This window comes from Perna viridis, chromosome 15 (genome assembly GCF_037379345.1).
Source record: "Perna viridis isolate PV_CMFRI_1.1 ecotype Kerala chromosome 15, ASM3737934v1, whole genome shotgun sequence".
Lineage (NCBI taxonomy): Eukaryota > Metazoa > Mollusca > Bivalvia > Mytilida > Mytilidae > Perna > Perna viridis.
This window is the reverse complement of record NC_142459.1, coordinates 25,115,453-25,129,724: the sequence shown is the minus strand read 5'-3', so window position 1 is coordinate 25,129,724 and position 14,272 is coordinate 25,115,453. Positions and strand designations below refer to the sequence as shown.

Genomic DNA, 14,272 nt, shown 5'->3' with positions numbered 1-14,272 from the left:
TCAAGTAGGTTCAATACAACTAGAAAACAACCGAAATCTATATTATAAACCTGACGCAGCTTTCCTTTTGTCTGTGGCAACATCCCTTCGGCTCCTGCGTATTGAGTGTTCATATCACAACTCATACGTTATGCCAGAGCTTGCCGAAACTACGCAGACTTTTTTGTATCGCGCTAGAACTCTAACAAATAGGCTTCTGGAACAGGGTTATGTTGCTACAAGATTGAAGTCATCACTACAGAAGTTTTATGGTCGAACTGGTGGATCGTTATGGTGTATCCATCAGCATCATGAAAACTGATGTATTCAACGGGTCATAGTTTTCCTTTTCTCGTTTGTCTACCCCGGACTTAACTTTTTATGAGCAACTCGGCTGGTATTTCTAGAAAAGCAGAGGACGCTTACCATATCGGTGCACCTGGTCCATACTCCCAGTTTTTAGTGGAGTCCGGGTTGCTCATTTACTTTTGTTACTTTGTATGTATGATTTTAGTTACTTTATGTTCTTTGTTGTGAATTTCTGTTTTGCATGTCTGGTCTTTGTCCCTGGATTACATTCTTTTGATTACCGCTTTAACCTTGGTTCCCTTGATTACTGTTATATAAATATTTTTTACTGTTTACATAGTAAAAAAATGTTGGGAAATGTTTCCCGCCATTTTTCCATATTGCATATCAACTTTTATCTTTCAATATCTTAAAAAGACTTTACAAACACTTTGATGGTTAATTCTGGTTGTGATTATGTTCGGTGTCCATGCAATATGTAGATAATGCAACAAAATCTCTACGGTTTTTTTTTCATGTGCCACACATTATATACATTTTGCCTGATTCTTAGAGAAATACTTAATATATTTTATGTTTCCTTTAATTTGGCCCTATTGCAAATGACTCTGATTAAGGTATCAATCTAATATCGCCCACCTTTATAATATGCTTTTGCGCTTTTTAAAATCCGATGATGCTTTTTTTATGAAAACTTTAGAATTATATATAATTATGTCAAATATATATTTGTGCCTTCACATCAACAGGGAAGACATAGCTCACAAAAGAGTAAACATAAACCACTTACATGCATGCTCACAAAAATCCTCCTGCTTGACTTCATCAATGTGTCAACAGACCTGTTCCGCAATGTGTTTTCCGGATGCTTTTCCGAAAAACTTTACCAAAAGTAACTTCCGATGAGTTCAGATGACTGTAGATAATGTGAAACTGTAGCAGAATCCTAAAAGAATAGCATCAGTTTAGCCTCAGTAGTAACTTTTTGCGGTAAGTAGAAATACACACCATATTTGTAATATTGATTGTTTGTTTGTTTTTTTTTTTGTTTTTTTTTTTTTTTTGTTTTTTGTTTTTGTTTTTTTTTGCACAAATAACAAATTTGGTAGACATAACATCGGTGACTACCTCAGTCTGAACAGATTGCAGAGTGCAATAAATCGTCAAACGGAAACAAGGCAAGAAGACATCAAATTAAATAATACTTTGAGGGGTTAGGCTGATAGGGGCTGAGGGACCTTGCTCTGTTTATTTTCGTAGCCTTATTTTGTTATAAATATCTACTTTCCACATGTTTGTCTCCGGAGCAAGTCACCTCCCCCACCAATTTTGTATACATTTCAATTCAAATGATAAAAATTGCTGAGGTATAAGAGGGATGACAAATACTATATCCAAGGTGTTTTAATGCTAAGCAACTTGAAAGCTAGGTATTATTTTCTTTATCGATTCCAGATGTCAAGTGCTTCTGATACAGAGTGCCACCCTTCTGTCCAGAAACTTGGAAGTTGGAAGGTGAAAGATTTGACAGAATGGCTCTGAGCAAGAGATTTGAAAATAAGTAGAGCAAAAGATATACTTATTAACTGGTTATATAGACATTTGACTTCTGGCGTAATATCTGATTGTGGCGACTACGTGAAAAAACACAGTTACAGAACTGAACATGAGCTCAATAAAAGCTGATTGGAAAATATTAGAATCAAGTGATATCTCACCCCTGTTTGTGAAGCAGGTTGATAATTATTTTCAGTTTCAAAAAATCCAATGTCTGGGAATAGAATAAATTTTGAAAAACATATGATTAAAGCTAAAATATTTTGCAATGGATATTTTATTAGTGAAATATTCCATAACAAAATAGATGATGATGAAACTGATCATTGTTACTTTAAAGCTAATTGCATGCCATCCATGAGATTAAATGTTAAGATTGGAAATTCCGGTAAAATGTCTTCATTTTAATCACTCCATGTTTGCCTATCCAAAAAGGACAGGATATATAATATCTGGTCGGTGCAATTGTAAGGCGGGGGATGCTGGATGCTCATGTCGGTGCACTTCTATACACCTTAGAGAAAACAAGAAATTAATGTACCAATAATGCTTGTCAATGGGAGCGTCCCAGGCCCATTGCAAGGAAACCGAGCCCCAAAAGCGTCAATGATATTACATATGCAAAAACAGATAAAGATAAAACCGAGAAAATAAAACCGTATCCTGGAGCTTATGAACCAAGTTCTTGTGAGAATGATAAAAGTCAGTTCTTCAGTGAAATATTAGATGGACCGATAGATATTTATCCTATCCTATATTCAATATTCAATCCTTTAATTGTGTACTATGATCAGGTTGACTTAAAATCTGAAACCTGCAAAAATGTATTCTCAACATTCCTAAATGATATGATCATCACCAATGAAATATCAAAAAAATTAGAATTGGCAACACGTGGACAGCATATACACAACAACTGGAGAAATGACAGATCAAAGTTGTTAACCGCTTCTGTATTTAGAGATATATACAAAAGGAAAGTCATTGAACCTGACTGTTTAATTATCCGTATTGTATATGATGTGTCACAGCAAAATCTTAAGTTAAGAGTTTGGAATGGGGTCGCTCAAATGAATGTGTATCAATGAAAACATAACAGACTATTCACCTAAAAACTTGTCAAGATATCACTGTAGAACATAACGGTCTACTTGTGAATACAAATTACCCATTTCTTGGGGCTAGCATTGATTTATTTGTATCTTGCAAAGTATGTGGTTGTGGCGTAGTTAAAATTAAATGTCCTTTTGGTTCAGACAAAGATGTAATGCCTTGGAGGAAAAGGCAGCCTATACAATGTGCTCTTGATGTAAAGTTTTGCTGTGAATTGAAAAATGAGAAACTAAAATTAAAAATAAATCATAACTACATGTTCCAAGTTCAAGGACAAATGCCTTTGTACGAAGTAAAGTGGGCAGACGTTGTTGTGTGGACAACTAAAAGGATTTCTGTTGAAAGAATAACATTTGACGAATCTTTATGGAAAGATACGCTATTTAAGCTTCAATCCTTTTATTTGCATTCTGGTATACCTGAGTTTTTCTCATGTAAGGTTAAAGGAGAAAAAAACTATTTTCCTGTCAAAATAAAAGTTAATTGAAAAAAAGTGTTTTTGAATATTAAAGTACATTTATAAGTAATCATTCTGTCCGTCCTCCTGTCTACAATTTTGTTGTTGTGCAATAAGTTAAGATTTGAATAATATCCTACCACAACATATACCACTACAAAAGGTACATGTAACCCCCGTTCTATTTACGGGCAGTTCCAATATGTCAAACCGTCTGTCTGTCTACCATATCAATTTCGTATGATAACTCAAGTTTTCTTCGACAGTTTCGAACAAAATTTTAACATATGATTCCACTTTTGATATAAGGGCAATTCTATCCATCTAATATTTCATACCATAAACTAATTACTTTAGCTTTTTGAATAAAACTTGAACAAACACAACAAATGAGACAAATTGATGTCTGGTCCTGCGTCGCATAGCAGCTGCGATTTATAGCTGTTGGGGAAATTGATATTAAAAGAGTGTTACTGACAGGTATATACAATGGAACTGTGAAATACAAAACCATGAAAAAATGTAAGAGTAATCAAGGGAACCAAGATTATAGCAGTAATCAAAAGAATGTAATCCAGGGACAAAGACCGGACATGGAAAACAGACATACACAACAAAGAACATAAAATAACTAAAATCATACATACAAAGTAACAAAAACAAATGAGCAACTCAGACTCCACTAAAAACTGGGAACATGGACCAGGTGCACCGGTAGGATAGGCGTCCTCTGCTTTTTTAGAAACACCTCTGAGTTCCTGATAAAGTCCAAAGACCCAATACTTAGACCTACTTCCGCTTAGGTCGAAACAAGTTAAAACACAAGATTTTTTTTTAATTTGTATTGTCATTTTTTTTTTATTTACCTAGAACAAGTCACAAACGTTAGTTGTTGCAGAAGAGGAGACAATATGTTTGTCCATGAAATACAAATGACAGCTATTTGTTCTGCCAAATGTGCTTCTGAAAGAGGTAAATTAGAGTTCAAAATCTGAACGTTTTGTACTTGCTGCATTTTCATTTCTACCACTATTCTGGCCGATGCAATATTAGCCGTTTTGAAGAATTTTGAAGCTGACATGCTTTGTTGACACACCCGGAGGAACATTCAAACTAATGTCTGGAGGCAAGAAGTCCTCAATGGTAAAGCCTATATCGGCCATTATTACATCACCTGGAGACAATTTTGGTACAAGTCCATCATGTTGCACTAAACGTCTGTCAGATACATTGCCTCCCCATAATCTAGATACCAATGAAACCATTCCATAGGGTGTGACACTAATTAGTATTTTAAAAGTATTATGGTGCTTATACTCAGAACATGTCAACCACTGTGAAACAAGAGAATAAGGTCTTTCAGCAAAAAACTCTATGCAATCCAGGACAATTATTTTCTTAACATGGTCACTGAAGTTTTGTGGTAGATTAGCAAGAATTTGTTCTCTTGATGGCCAGGCAATCAAACCTTTGCTATTGTCATATATAAGATTGGCCCAAGTGTTGAATATTCTAGATTCAGGTGCTACTATTTTATAAATCTATCAATTTATTTTACTTTATTGTATACACACTACTAAATTGCTTTATAGTATTGCATTTTTATAAAAACAAAATACTGCTTTAAAAAATCTTAATCTTTATTCTTGAGAAGAAAAAGATTTGCTACACTTCAAGTGTTAAAAATTATCATGTACTTATTGTCAATTTTCAGATACACACTTATGTAAGTGTAGTCAACCCTCTTTTGTGAAAAAAAATATTTGAAATTTTTGGCCAGGCAATCTAACCTTTGCTATTGTCATATATAAGATTGGCCCAAGTGTTGAATATTCTAGATACCGTTGATTTGGAAATTCTGAATATATTGGCTAAATGGTATTGATTAATTCCAAGTCGCAATTTCATGCATGTTAACAGAAATTCATCTACTGGTCTTTTTTCCCTGGCTTCTTATAGGAATCCTGGTGGTAAAGTTTATCTCCCATTGATCTTTTTTCACCTTCCCAATAGTTGAGTTTATTTGCTCCATGTTTTATGAGTGTCAAGAAGAACAGCCAAAACACCTTGAAAGTTGGAAAGCCTGTATAAAATCGAACCTTACAATCATCATCTTCAATATCCTCATATATCATGCGTGGTATGTCACACTGTATACCACTATCTTTCATGCTTTTCACATGTTATGTGTTGCAATTAACTAGGCTTACATGTATTTGAGTTTATTTAAGATCATCCCCAGGTTTTGCAGTAATACCTTTATCCACTGATGTTCGTGTACAAATTTCTACATTTTGCATGATATATAATGTCTCATTCAATTATTCTGACATACATGTTGTGTTACTAATTTGTGTACATGAACTGCTGTTATTATCAGTGGTTGGAATGTTATTATTGTTATCAATTCCAAAGTGTTTCACAGGGTGGCGTCTTGTTTTTACTTCCTTTTCAGGCTTAGATGGAAATTTTGTTGGAATTGACTTGTCTGTAAAATGTTCAACAAAATGTTCACTACATATTCTTGTACTATCTGTTAACACTAAGTTGGCCCTGACTTTCTTTACTCTGCTAATCCAGTGCTTCTTTATATCCAACTTTTTCTCTGACATAGGAAATCTGTGTAGGATAACCTTTGTTCATTTTTAAAAACTGTGTCAGATGTATCGTGACAAAGTGGTACATAACAATACTTCTTTCTCATACTGCAAATAAATAATAGGATGGATCATTATTACTTGATTTTTCAAATCATATATGTAGATGTGCTTAAATTGTATTCAAAACATTAGATATTTGACATTATTTGTTCACCCAAACACATGATTAATTAAATGACTAATTATGACTAATTACCTGGACAGGTACATGGACCTACTGGTGGTTTTATCCGTACAGTTAATTATCACACACAGGTTGCTCATCTCAGTATTTTAAAATTAATATAAAAATAGAAAAGTTAAAAAAAATTGTGTTAGAAGCATTTTTTTTTTATGTTGGTTATTCTCATATTTACAAAATTTTAAATATAAATCATGACATTTTTTTCTGAAAGTTGTTCTTGATTTAATACTTGATTTTACATTTAAGCAAATATTGTTTTTCCTGATTTAAAAAAAGGCAAATTTTGAGTATAAAATCACAATGTGTACTGGGGTCCATAACATTATACTGACTTCTTTCCTACATAATTTGGTAAAATTGCAAGATCATTGGTTTTACTAATTAAACATTAAATGCGTAGTTTAATTAGTTTTTCATTATTTTCTTTTAATTTACAGTTTTATATTTACTGTGAAACTAATTAACTGTGTGTTTAAACTTCTATCTTGAAAACCTTCCATTTAATGATAACTTTGGTGACTGAATAATATACACCATACCTACATGTATTCTCGTTATATTGTTATATTTGGATACAAAAATTTAACAAAATCAAGAAAGGAAATCGTATAAACAAGTATTTATTTTTAAAACAGATTTAAGCTGTTTCTTACCAGTTTTATTGCAATAAACGAAACTGTTTAGATTTTGAATAAATGATTAAATTAACTAGTTGAAATTGTATGAAAAATTCAGATTATCTCCTGTACTTGTAAGACATACATCCAGTGTTTTTGTAATTGATATTTGCGACCAGGAAAACATGATGTGGAAGCCTGGTACTGATTACTCAGAATGACCTAAGGGCAAATTAAAAACTTTGAATAGGTGCTACTATTTTATAAATCTATCAATTTATTTTACTTTATTGTATACACACCACTAAATTGCTTTATAGTTTTGCATTTTTATAAAAAAAAAAAAATATGCTTTAAAAAATCTTAATCTTTATTCTTGAGAAGAAAAAGATTTGCTACACTTCAAGTGTTAAAAATTATCATGTACTTATTGTCAATTGTCAGAGACACACTTATGTAAGTGTAGTCAACCCTCTTTTGTGAAAAAAAATATTTAAAATTTTTGGCCATTGAATCCTTAACCAGTTCACCAACTGCCCACTTAAAAAAAGCAAAAACTAATATAAGTCAAACTCTCTGAAATTGAAAACCTAACACTGATGCATTTGCCTTCATTTAATTGTTTTTTTTTATTTTTGTTTTGTGTTAATTATTTTTTTTAATCTTATTCTAGTCTACTTTTTCAATTTCATTTTGAGTACAAATTTAAAAACCAAAACTGTGACATTTGTAACTTTTAAACTCACTTTTCACTTTTCCCCTTTGAAATTGAATAAATAAAAGCATTTTTCTGCATTGGAAGAAGAGGAATAAACAATTTATTGCATTTAATGCACCATTTAATAAAAGGAATAACCAGTCTCTAGAATAAAAATATATAGATTTATTCTTATAACACTATAAGACTAAAAATTTCAATTTTGTTACTGCTCTTATTTTGATAAATCATCAAATTAATTACCTCAAGTGTTTTGTGTCATAAAATACTAATCAAAACTAAATAATTCACTGAATACCTATTTAACTTAGCTACATGTATTTGGCCAGGTAAACAAGTAAAATTTACCTGAGATACCAAAACCTACTTTCAATTAAATAATGAGTTGTATATTAGAAATAACAGAGATAGACTTCTAAGAATTGTGCCAAGTATACCAGGTATTGCAGGTATACCTGGCATTTATCAGACTATCCTGTGAGCTGTACTGTACATGTGCATGTAAGTATAATGAGAGTAGAGAGGGAAGATAGTGAATTTGTCAAACAGACAACCACCCCAACGAAATAAAAAATATATGTGTTTCCTATTATATTTCATTTTCTTATTCTGTATTGCATGGAGGCTTACCCTATTTAAAATGAATAAACAACTTTCTTCTTTGTAAGTGTTTTAGTTTTTATGTGTTTTTTTTTTCATTTTTAGTCTATACAAATAATTGTATAAAATTCTGCTGTTTTTTTTTCTGTATGCAAATGGTTCCTGTATTCAGTTTAGTTTATACAATATTTTATTCAGTATAAAGTTAAAATGGATTGGGCAGCAGTTAAGCATATATAAGCCCTCTCCATATATTTTCCTGTATTCACATTCCTGTCATGTCTATATTGTCTTTGAATTGCACTTCTATTTTGACTTTTGGTTAGTTTTTGCCGAAATTTATTCAATATTGCCGTTGATTTTATTCAAATTAGCACTGACGTCTCACATTGGTACCATCAGGAAAATATGCAACTTTTCCCAATTAAACGCAATGGAACATATAATCACGTATGCATTCTCAGTGACTACCGCTGATCAGTAAAGCCGACTGGATTATTGGGGTAACTAAATCCTGTATGTTAAAGGTATTCTTGCTTTGTTCTTTATGTTCATATTACAGAAAGTAATTTGTAGTAATGGCGTCATCCCTGACAATTAATTTCACGGCTGTAATTGACACCATAGTAGATCTAGTCTGTTCGGTAATAGTTTGTATCATGTTATTAAACTCGGTGTTGGTCAATAAATCACGTCGTGTATCGCAGTATACAGTAACAATCAGAATGTGTTTATCATAGAGAGCAATTTGAAGGTCTATGGCTAATATTCATATCCACGACCTGGATTTTTCCTTTTTTTTCTAAAATAATGAAAGCAACTATAGAAGTATGGGGCTTACAATGTTCAAAACTGTTTTGTTGTGCTCTGCGCGGTGGTACTTATTTGACGTTTGATTGGATAAATAAAGGTATGATGGCAATGTTATGTTTTATTTTAAAAACTATTTTTATTTTATTATTTTGGTAGTTTCTCTAAATTTATAGTAATTCCATTTTGAGGCATGAATTTCAAATGAAATGAAATGAACAACAAATCTATCATAAACGTTGGAAATTTTTCCATTTTTCTCTGTATTTGCCTTATACATTGTATTCTATTTTAAGGCGCGAATTTCAAATTTTTTTATTTTTTTTTTTTTTTGGGGGGGGGGGTCAATCACCTTTTATTATATGCTCAACATTCAATGAGTCTTATCTGCCTTTATGTATTGGTGATACGAATTGATTTTTGAAAAGAAGATTAATAAATTACCGTTAGGTTTTATGTTATCACCTGTTTTCAGTTTTAATCATTGCGTTTGTTCCTATATTTCATTTAATCATTTTCTGGTATGTATACATGATATTCTCTAAACATCTATATATTCATTCCACGAGACCTTTTATACTCGTATGGTTAACCTAGTCTTCTATTTCTTTAAACAATTTTGGCCCTCTGTTGTTTACCATCGCACATATCACAACACATCACAATTTTTACGTTATGCCAGAGCTTGCCATAACTACGCAGACGTTTTACATCGCTTGACATTTTACAATTAGGCTTCTGTAACAGGGTTATGTTGCTACTATACTGATGTCAAAACTACAGACTTTTATGGCCGTCATCACGTGGACCATTACGGTGTATCCATAAGGACAATGTTCAACGAGTCGTAGTTTCTCGTTCTTCTTTTCTACTATGGACTTAACTTTTTATTAGCAGCTCCCGGGTGTCTCTACAAATTAAAGGACTCTACTTACCGATACAAGTTGTCCATGCACCCAGTTTTTAGTGGAGTCCGAGTTGCTCATTTACATGTGTTACTTTGTATCGTTGTTTTGGTTATTTTGTGTTCTTTCTTTTATGTGTATGTCTGTTTTCAATGCTTGATCTTTGTCCCTGGATTACATTCTTTTGATTTCCGCTAGAATCTTGGTTCCCTTGATTACTCTTTTCGTTAATGGTGGTTGATCATAGTTCATTGTAATGTCTATAAAATCTCTCAAACAAGACGATACTTAATATCAGATATTTTTGAACAGGGCATCCCGACTTACACATCAGGTTTTGTTTCCCTTGATTGCTCTTTTATAGGGTAATACAATGGTGCATTTGTAGCGCGTTTTACCAGATCTTTTCCTTTTTCAAACAGTTTCTGCGTAAAACGGTAATTGCCAAAATTAGAATCATCATGCAGTCGTAGGAACACGTATGTAAAAACAAACAAAAAATAGTAACTAGTAGACGGGGTACAATTGTACTTACGTTCATTAAAGAATTGAAGAGCAAACATCAACGACCCAACTGAACGATAAAACGAGAACAAATATGGTGAATATGTCAAAGTGACAACAAACCCATCGGGATGAAAAATGTTAGCTGCAGACTGCCTACGGATCTTCAATGGACGACGAAGAAACCCTCGTGATACAGAGCAGACTACAATTGGTTGCTAAACAATATCATTCACATGAACAGCAAAATAGTTTCCTTATGGGTTCCAGCAACATAAAAGAAAACTGACAGAGAAAACGAAATGTATAGTCAATAGACTAGAGAGTTGCTCGTATATTGCCATTAAAGTATGTACTTCCGGTATAAAATAAAATTGTATATTTAAAAACATTATTTTTACTTGTTGCGAAGAAAACAAATTAACTGGTTTTTACCCAAATCCAGCCTAAATCAAATGGTTGCTGCCTTACACCTTACATCCTTAAAAATAAATAATATTTGAAAATGATTTTATATAATAAAACCAGTTTCTTGACTTCTACAGCTGAACATTGATTTGAATTGTCCCATTGATATATCTAGATTAGTAGAAAGACATTTTTCAATATGCAGAACTTTGTAATTGATTATTTAGCTAATCTGTCTACATTTACACTTGTAGCCTTCATTATAATTGAATGTTACTAAAAGATAGATTATGGTATGACTGTTTTTTCTAAAAAGTTTTTTTTTGTGAGGGTTTAAAAGAGTAATCAACGGAACCAAGGTTATAGCGGTAATCAAAAGAATGTAATCCAGGGACAAAGACCAGACATGCAAAACAGACTTACACAACAAAGAACATAAAGTAACTAAAATCATACATACAAAATAACAAAAGTAAATGAGCAACTCGGACTCCATGAAAAACTGGGAGCATGAACCAGGTGCACCGATAGGGTAAGCGTCCTCTGCATTTCTAGAAACACCCGCCGAGTTGCTCATAAAAAGTCAAGTCCAGGGTAGACAAACGAGGAAAGGAAAACCATGACCCGTTGAATAAATCAGTTTTCATGGTGTTGATGGATACACCATAACGATCCACGAGTTCATGATGACGACCATAAAACTTCTGTAGTGATGACTTCAATCTTGTAGCAACATAACCCTGTTCCAGAAGCCTACTTGTTAGAGTTCTAGCGCGATCCAAAAAGTCTGCGTAGTTTCGGCAAGCTCTGGCATAACGTATGAGTTGTGATATGAACACTCCATACGCAGGAGCTGAAGGGATGTTGCCACAGATGAAAGGAAAGTTGACAATTCTGAATGAAAAGTCATCACGTTTGTCGTAAAGTTTGGTCAATAGTTTTCCTTTACCATCGATTTCTAAGTGTAGGTCAAGATATGAGGCTGAGTTCACAGTGTCTGTAGTATCCTTTATCTCAAGTTCTTTTGGGTAGATGCGATGTATCAAATCCCCAAAATTAGGATTGTTTAAAGATAACACGTAATATATATAGCGGAAACTGAGATTGAAGGATCTAGCTAAACAATATTCTTTCTTTCTGATCAGATCAGCTATAAAGTCAGCCTCATAAGAGTGAAGGAATAGGTCAGCTAGTAAAGGGGCACAATTTGTTCCCATTGGAATGCCGACCGTTTGTTGAAAAACACATCCACCACACTGGACAAATATGTTGTCGATTAAAAATTCCAGCATTTTGTAAACATCTTCCTCTGAATATTTGGAAGATGATTTGGAATTATTTCTTACAAAGTATGAGGAATCTCTACCAAGAACTATATATTTGTACCTAGGTGTACCATCTTTTTTGAAAAACAACGATGTTTAATGTTTTTAAGTCGGGATTTTAACTGAGTATGGGGAATAGAAGTATACAGTGTTGAAAAATCATAGGTTTTAATGCTATTATATTCAGATAATAGTCTTGAACTGATTGTCTCCAAAAGATCTTTCGAATTTTTCAGGATCCACATTGAATTAATACCAGTACGTGAGTAACATGTGTTGCGGTAGGACTGCAGACCCTCTTTGACAGTTGTGAGTATAGAAGTTAAAAGTTTTGAAAGAGGTTTGGTGGTACAGTTTGCAGATCCAGGTATGAAACGTTGTTTGTATGGATTCTTGTGAAGTTTAGGAATCCAGTACATAGACGGTAAATCACAATCATCGTCCTTGGTAGAGCGACCAAAAGAGGATAGTACAGATTTATGGTTTTCCACAATCTCTTCTTTGGAAAGAGGTAGCAGTGTAGGTCTTATCACTGCTATTATTTTCTACGTCTACCTCTGATAATAAACATTGGATATAAACCGTTTTGCAGACAAAAACAATGTTGTTTCGGGCTTTGTCTGCTGGTACGACAACATACTTGTCATGTATAGTAGAAAATGTTTTTGCTACATCGGGGTCTTTGAAAACTGATGTAGCCTTGGCACTCATTGACCTACTAAAAATTTTCATTCGTTTCAAAATTAAAGACCTCAAGGCCTTAAACCACTCTGAAAGAGAATCAATGTCTTCTTGTTCTCGTTGTATCCATTTTCTTGCATAGTCCTCGACGGCATCCATACGAACTTTAAAGTTATAACGTAACGACGTGACCGGAAGGACCATATTTGAATGGAGAGGTTTTGCAAGAACACTCAGGTGGTTTAGCCTTGAAGTCCTCAATCTCGAGGTTCTGCAATAGCCTTTTATAATTGAAAATTTTGGATGCGATGGGTGAAGTATAGGAATATGAAATAATTGGTATGAATTTGTCTTTGAAATATGGGGAAATTTTGTTGACAAACGGTAGTGGAAGAAATGATCGTTTTTCTTCATCTTGACTTTTCAAACAAACTGGTTTAAAGAGTCTGTGGAAACCAATATCCAAAATGATGGCAACAAGTCTGTATAATGATGAGGTGTGGTCAGAAACAGGAGTGTCAAGACTTGTTTTGTAAAGAGAGTGTAGTAGAGTGAGAGGTATAGAATAAAGTTTGGTTCTAATGTGATGAAGTCCAAGAGGTTTTTGTATGAAAGGAAGGATACCATCTATGGAGACATCATGTAACTTAGGTGACGTATAGTGGCGATGGCCATGACTCCTTTCCCGTCTTGGATTTCTGTCAAATAAATTCATCACATATATGTTATTGTTATATTGGCTTGAAAGATTTCCTATACTTTTGATGTTGTCATTGCATCCGTAAGGTATTGCAGTACCTAGTCTGCGTATCCAGTACTCCTCTCTTTCCCTACGATAGTTTAAAGAAATTTCTCTAGATTCATTTTCCTTTATGTGTTTTATGAGGTCTTAATCCTATTAATTTGTGTTTATTTGTGTTCTCTTGCAGCTTATTACTTTTTCAACAAATTCATAAGTATTAATGTTAACCAATATAGAATAAGAATTAATCAACGTTATTGGTTACACAGAGTGAAAAAACAGTATAATTTGTTTCTTTATTCATATTTTCCTTCATAAGACACCACTTAAACATTACAATTTAATCTATCTGTACATATTTCATGCATGTGAAGCAGAACAACAACAGTTTCACCCTTACATGTTTTGGGTGATTTGTGTATTTTTATGTAAAAAGGGGGAGAGTATGGTAATTTTAGGAAGGTTTCAAGGAATATCTTATGATTGTGGATTGTGGTCTTTTTATCAGATAACTTTCATTAAAATAATAAATTTACACCTTGACCCTAAAAATAGGTAAAGTGCTTGGTTTTATTTAAATTTAAGAAGAAATGTCAAATTCAGCTTTTATGTCTTTTTTCCATAGATTTTGTATTGGACATGGGCACTTTAAATCTTTGCATTCCACGGAAAAGTGCATCAATAGGTGCACTTTTTATATACA

General features: G+C 33.1%; 2 pseudogenes; one reads left to right on the top strand and one right to left on the bottom strand.

Annotated features, from left to right (window-relative positions):
- Window positions 1-1,743: 1,743 nt before the first annotated feature.
- LOC148597592 (uncharacterized) lies at window positions 1,744-3,445 on the top strand (annotated as a pseudogene).
- Window positions 3,446-4,272: 827 nt separating this feature from the next.
- Window positions 4,273-5,679, bottom strand: LOC148597591 (uncharacterized; annotated as a pseudogene).
- Window positions 5,680-14,272: the final 8,593 nt, after the last annotated feature.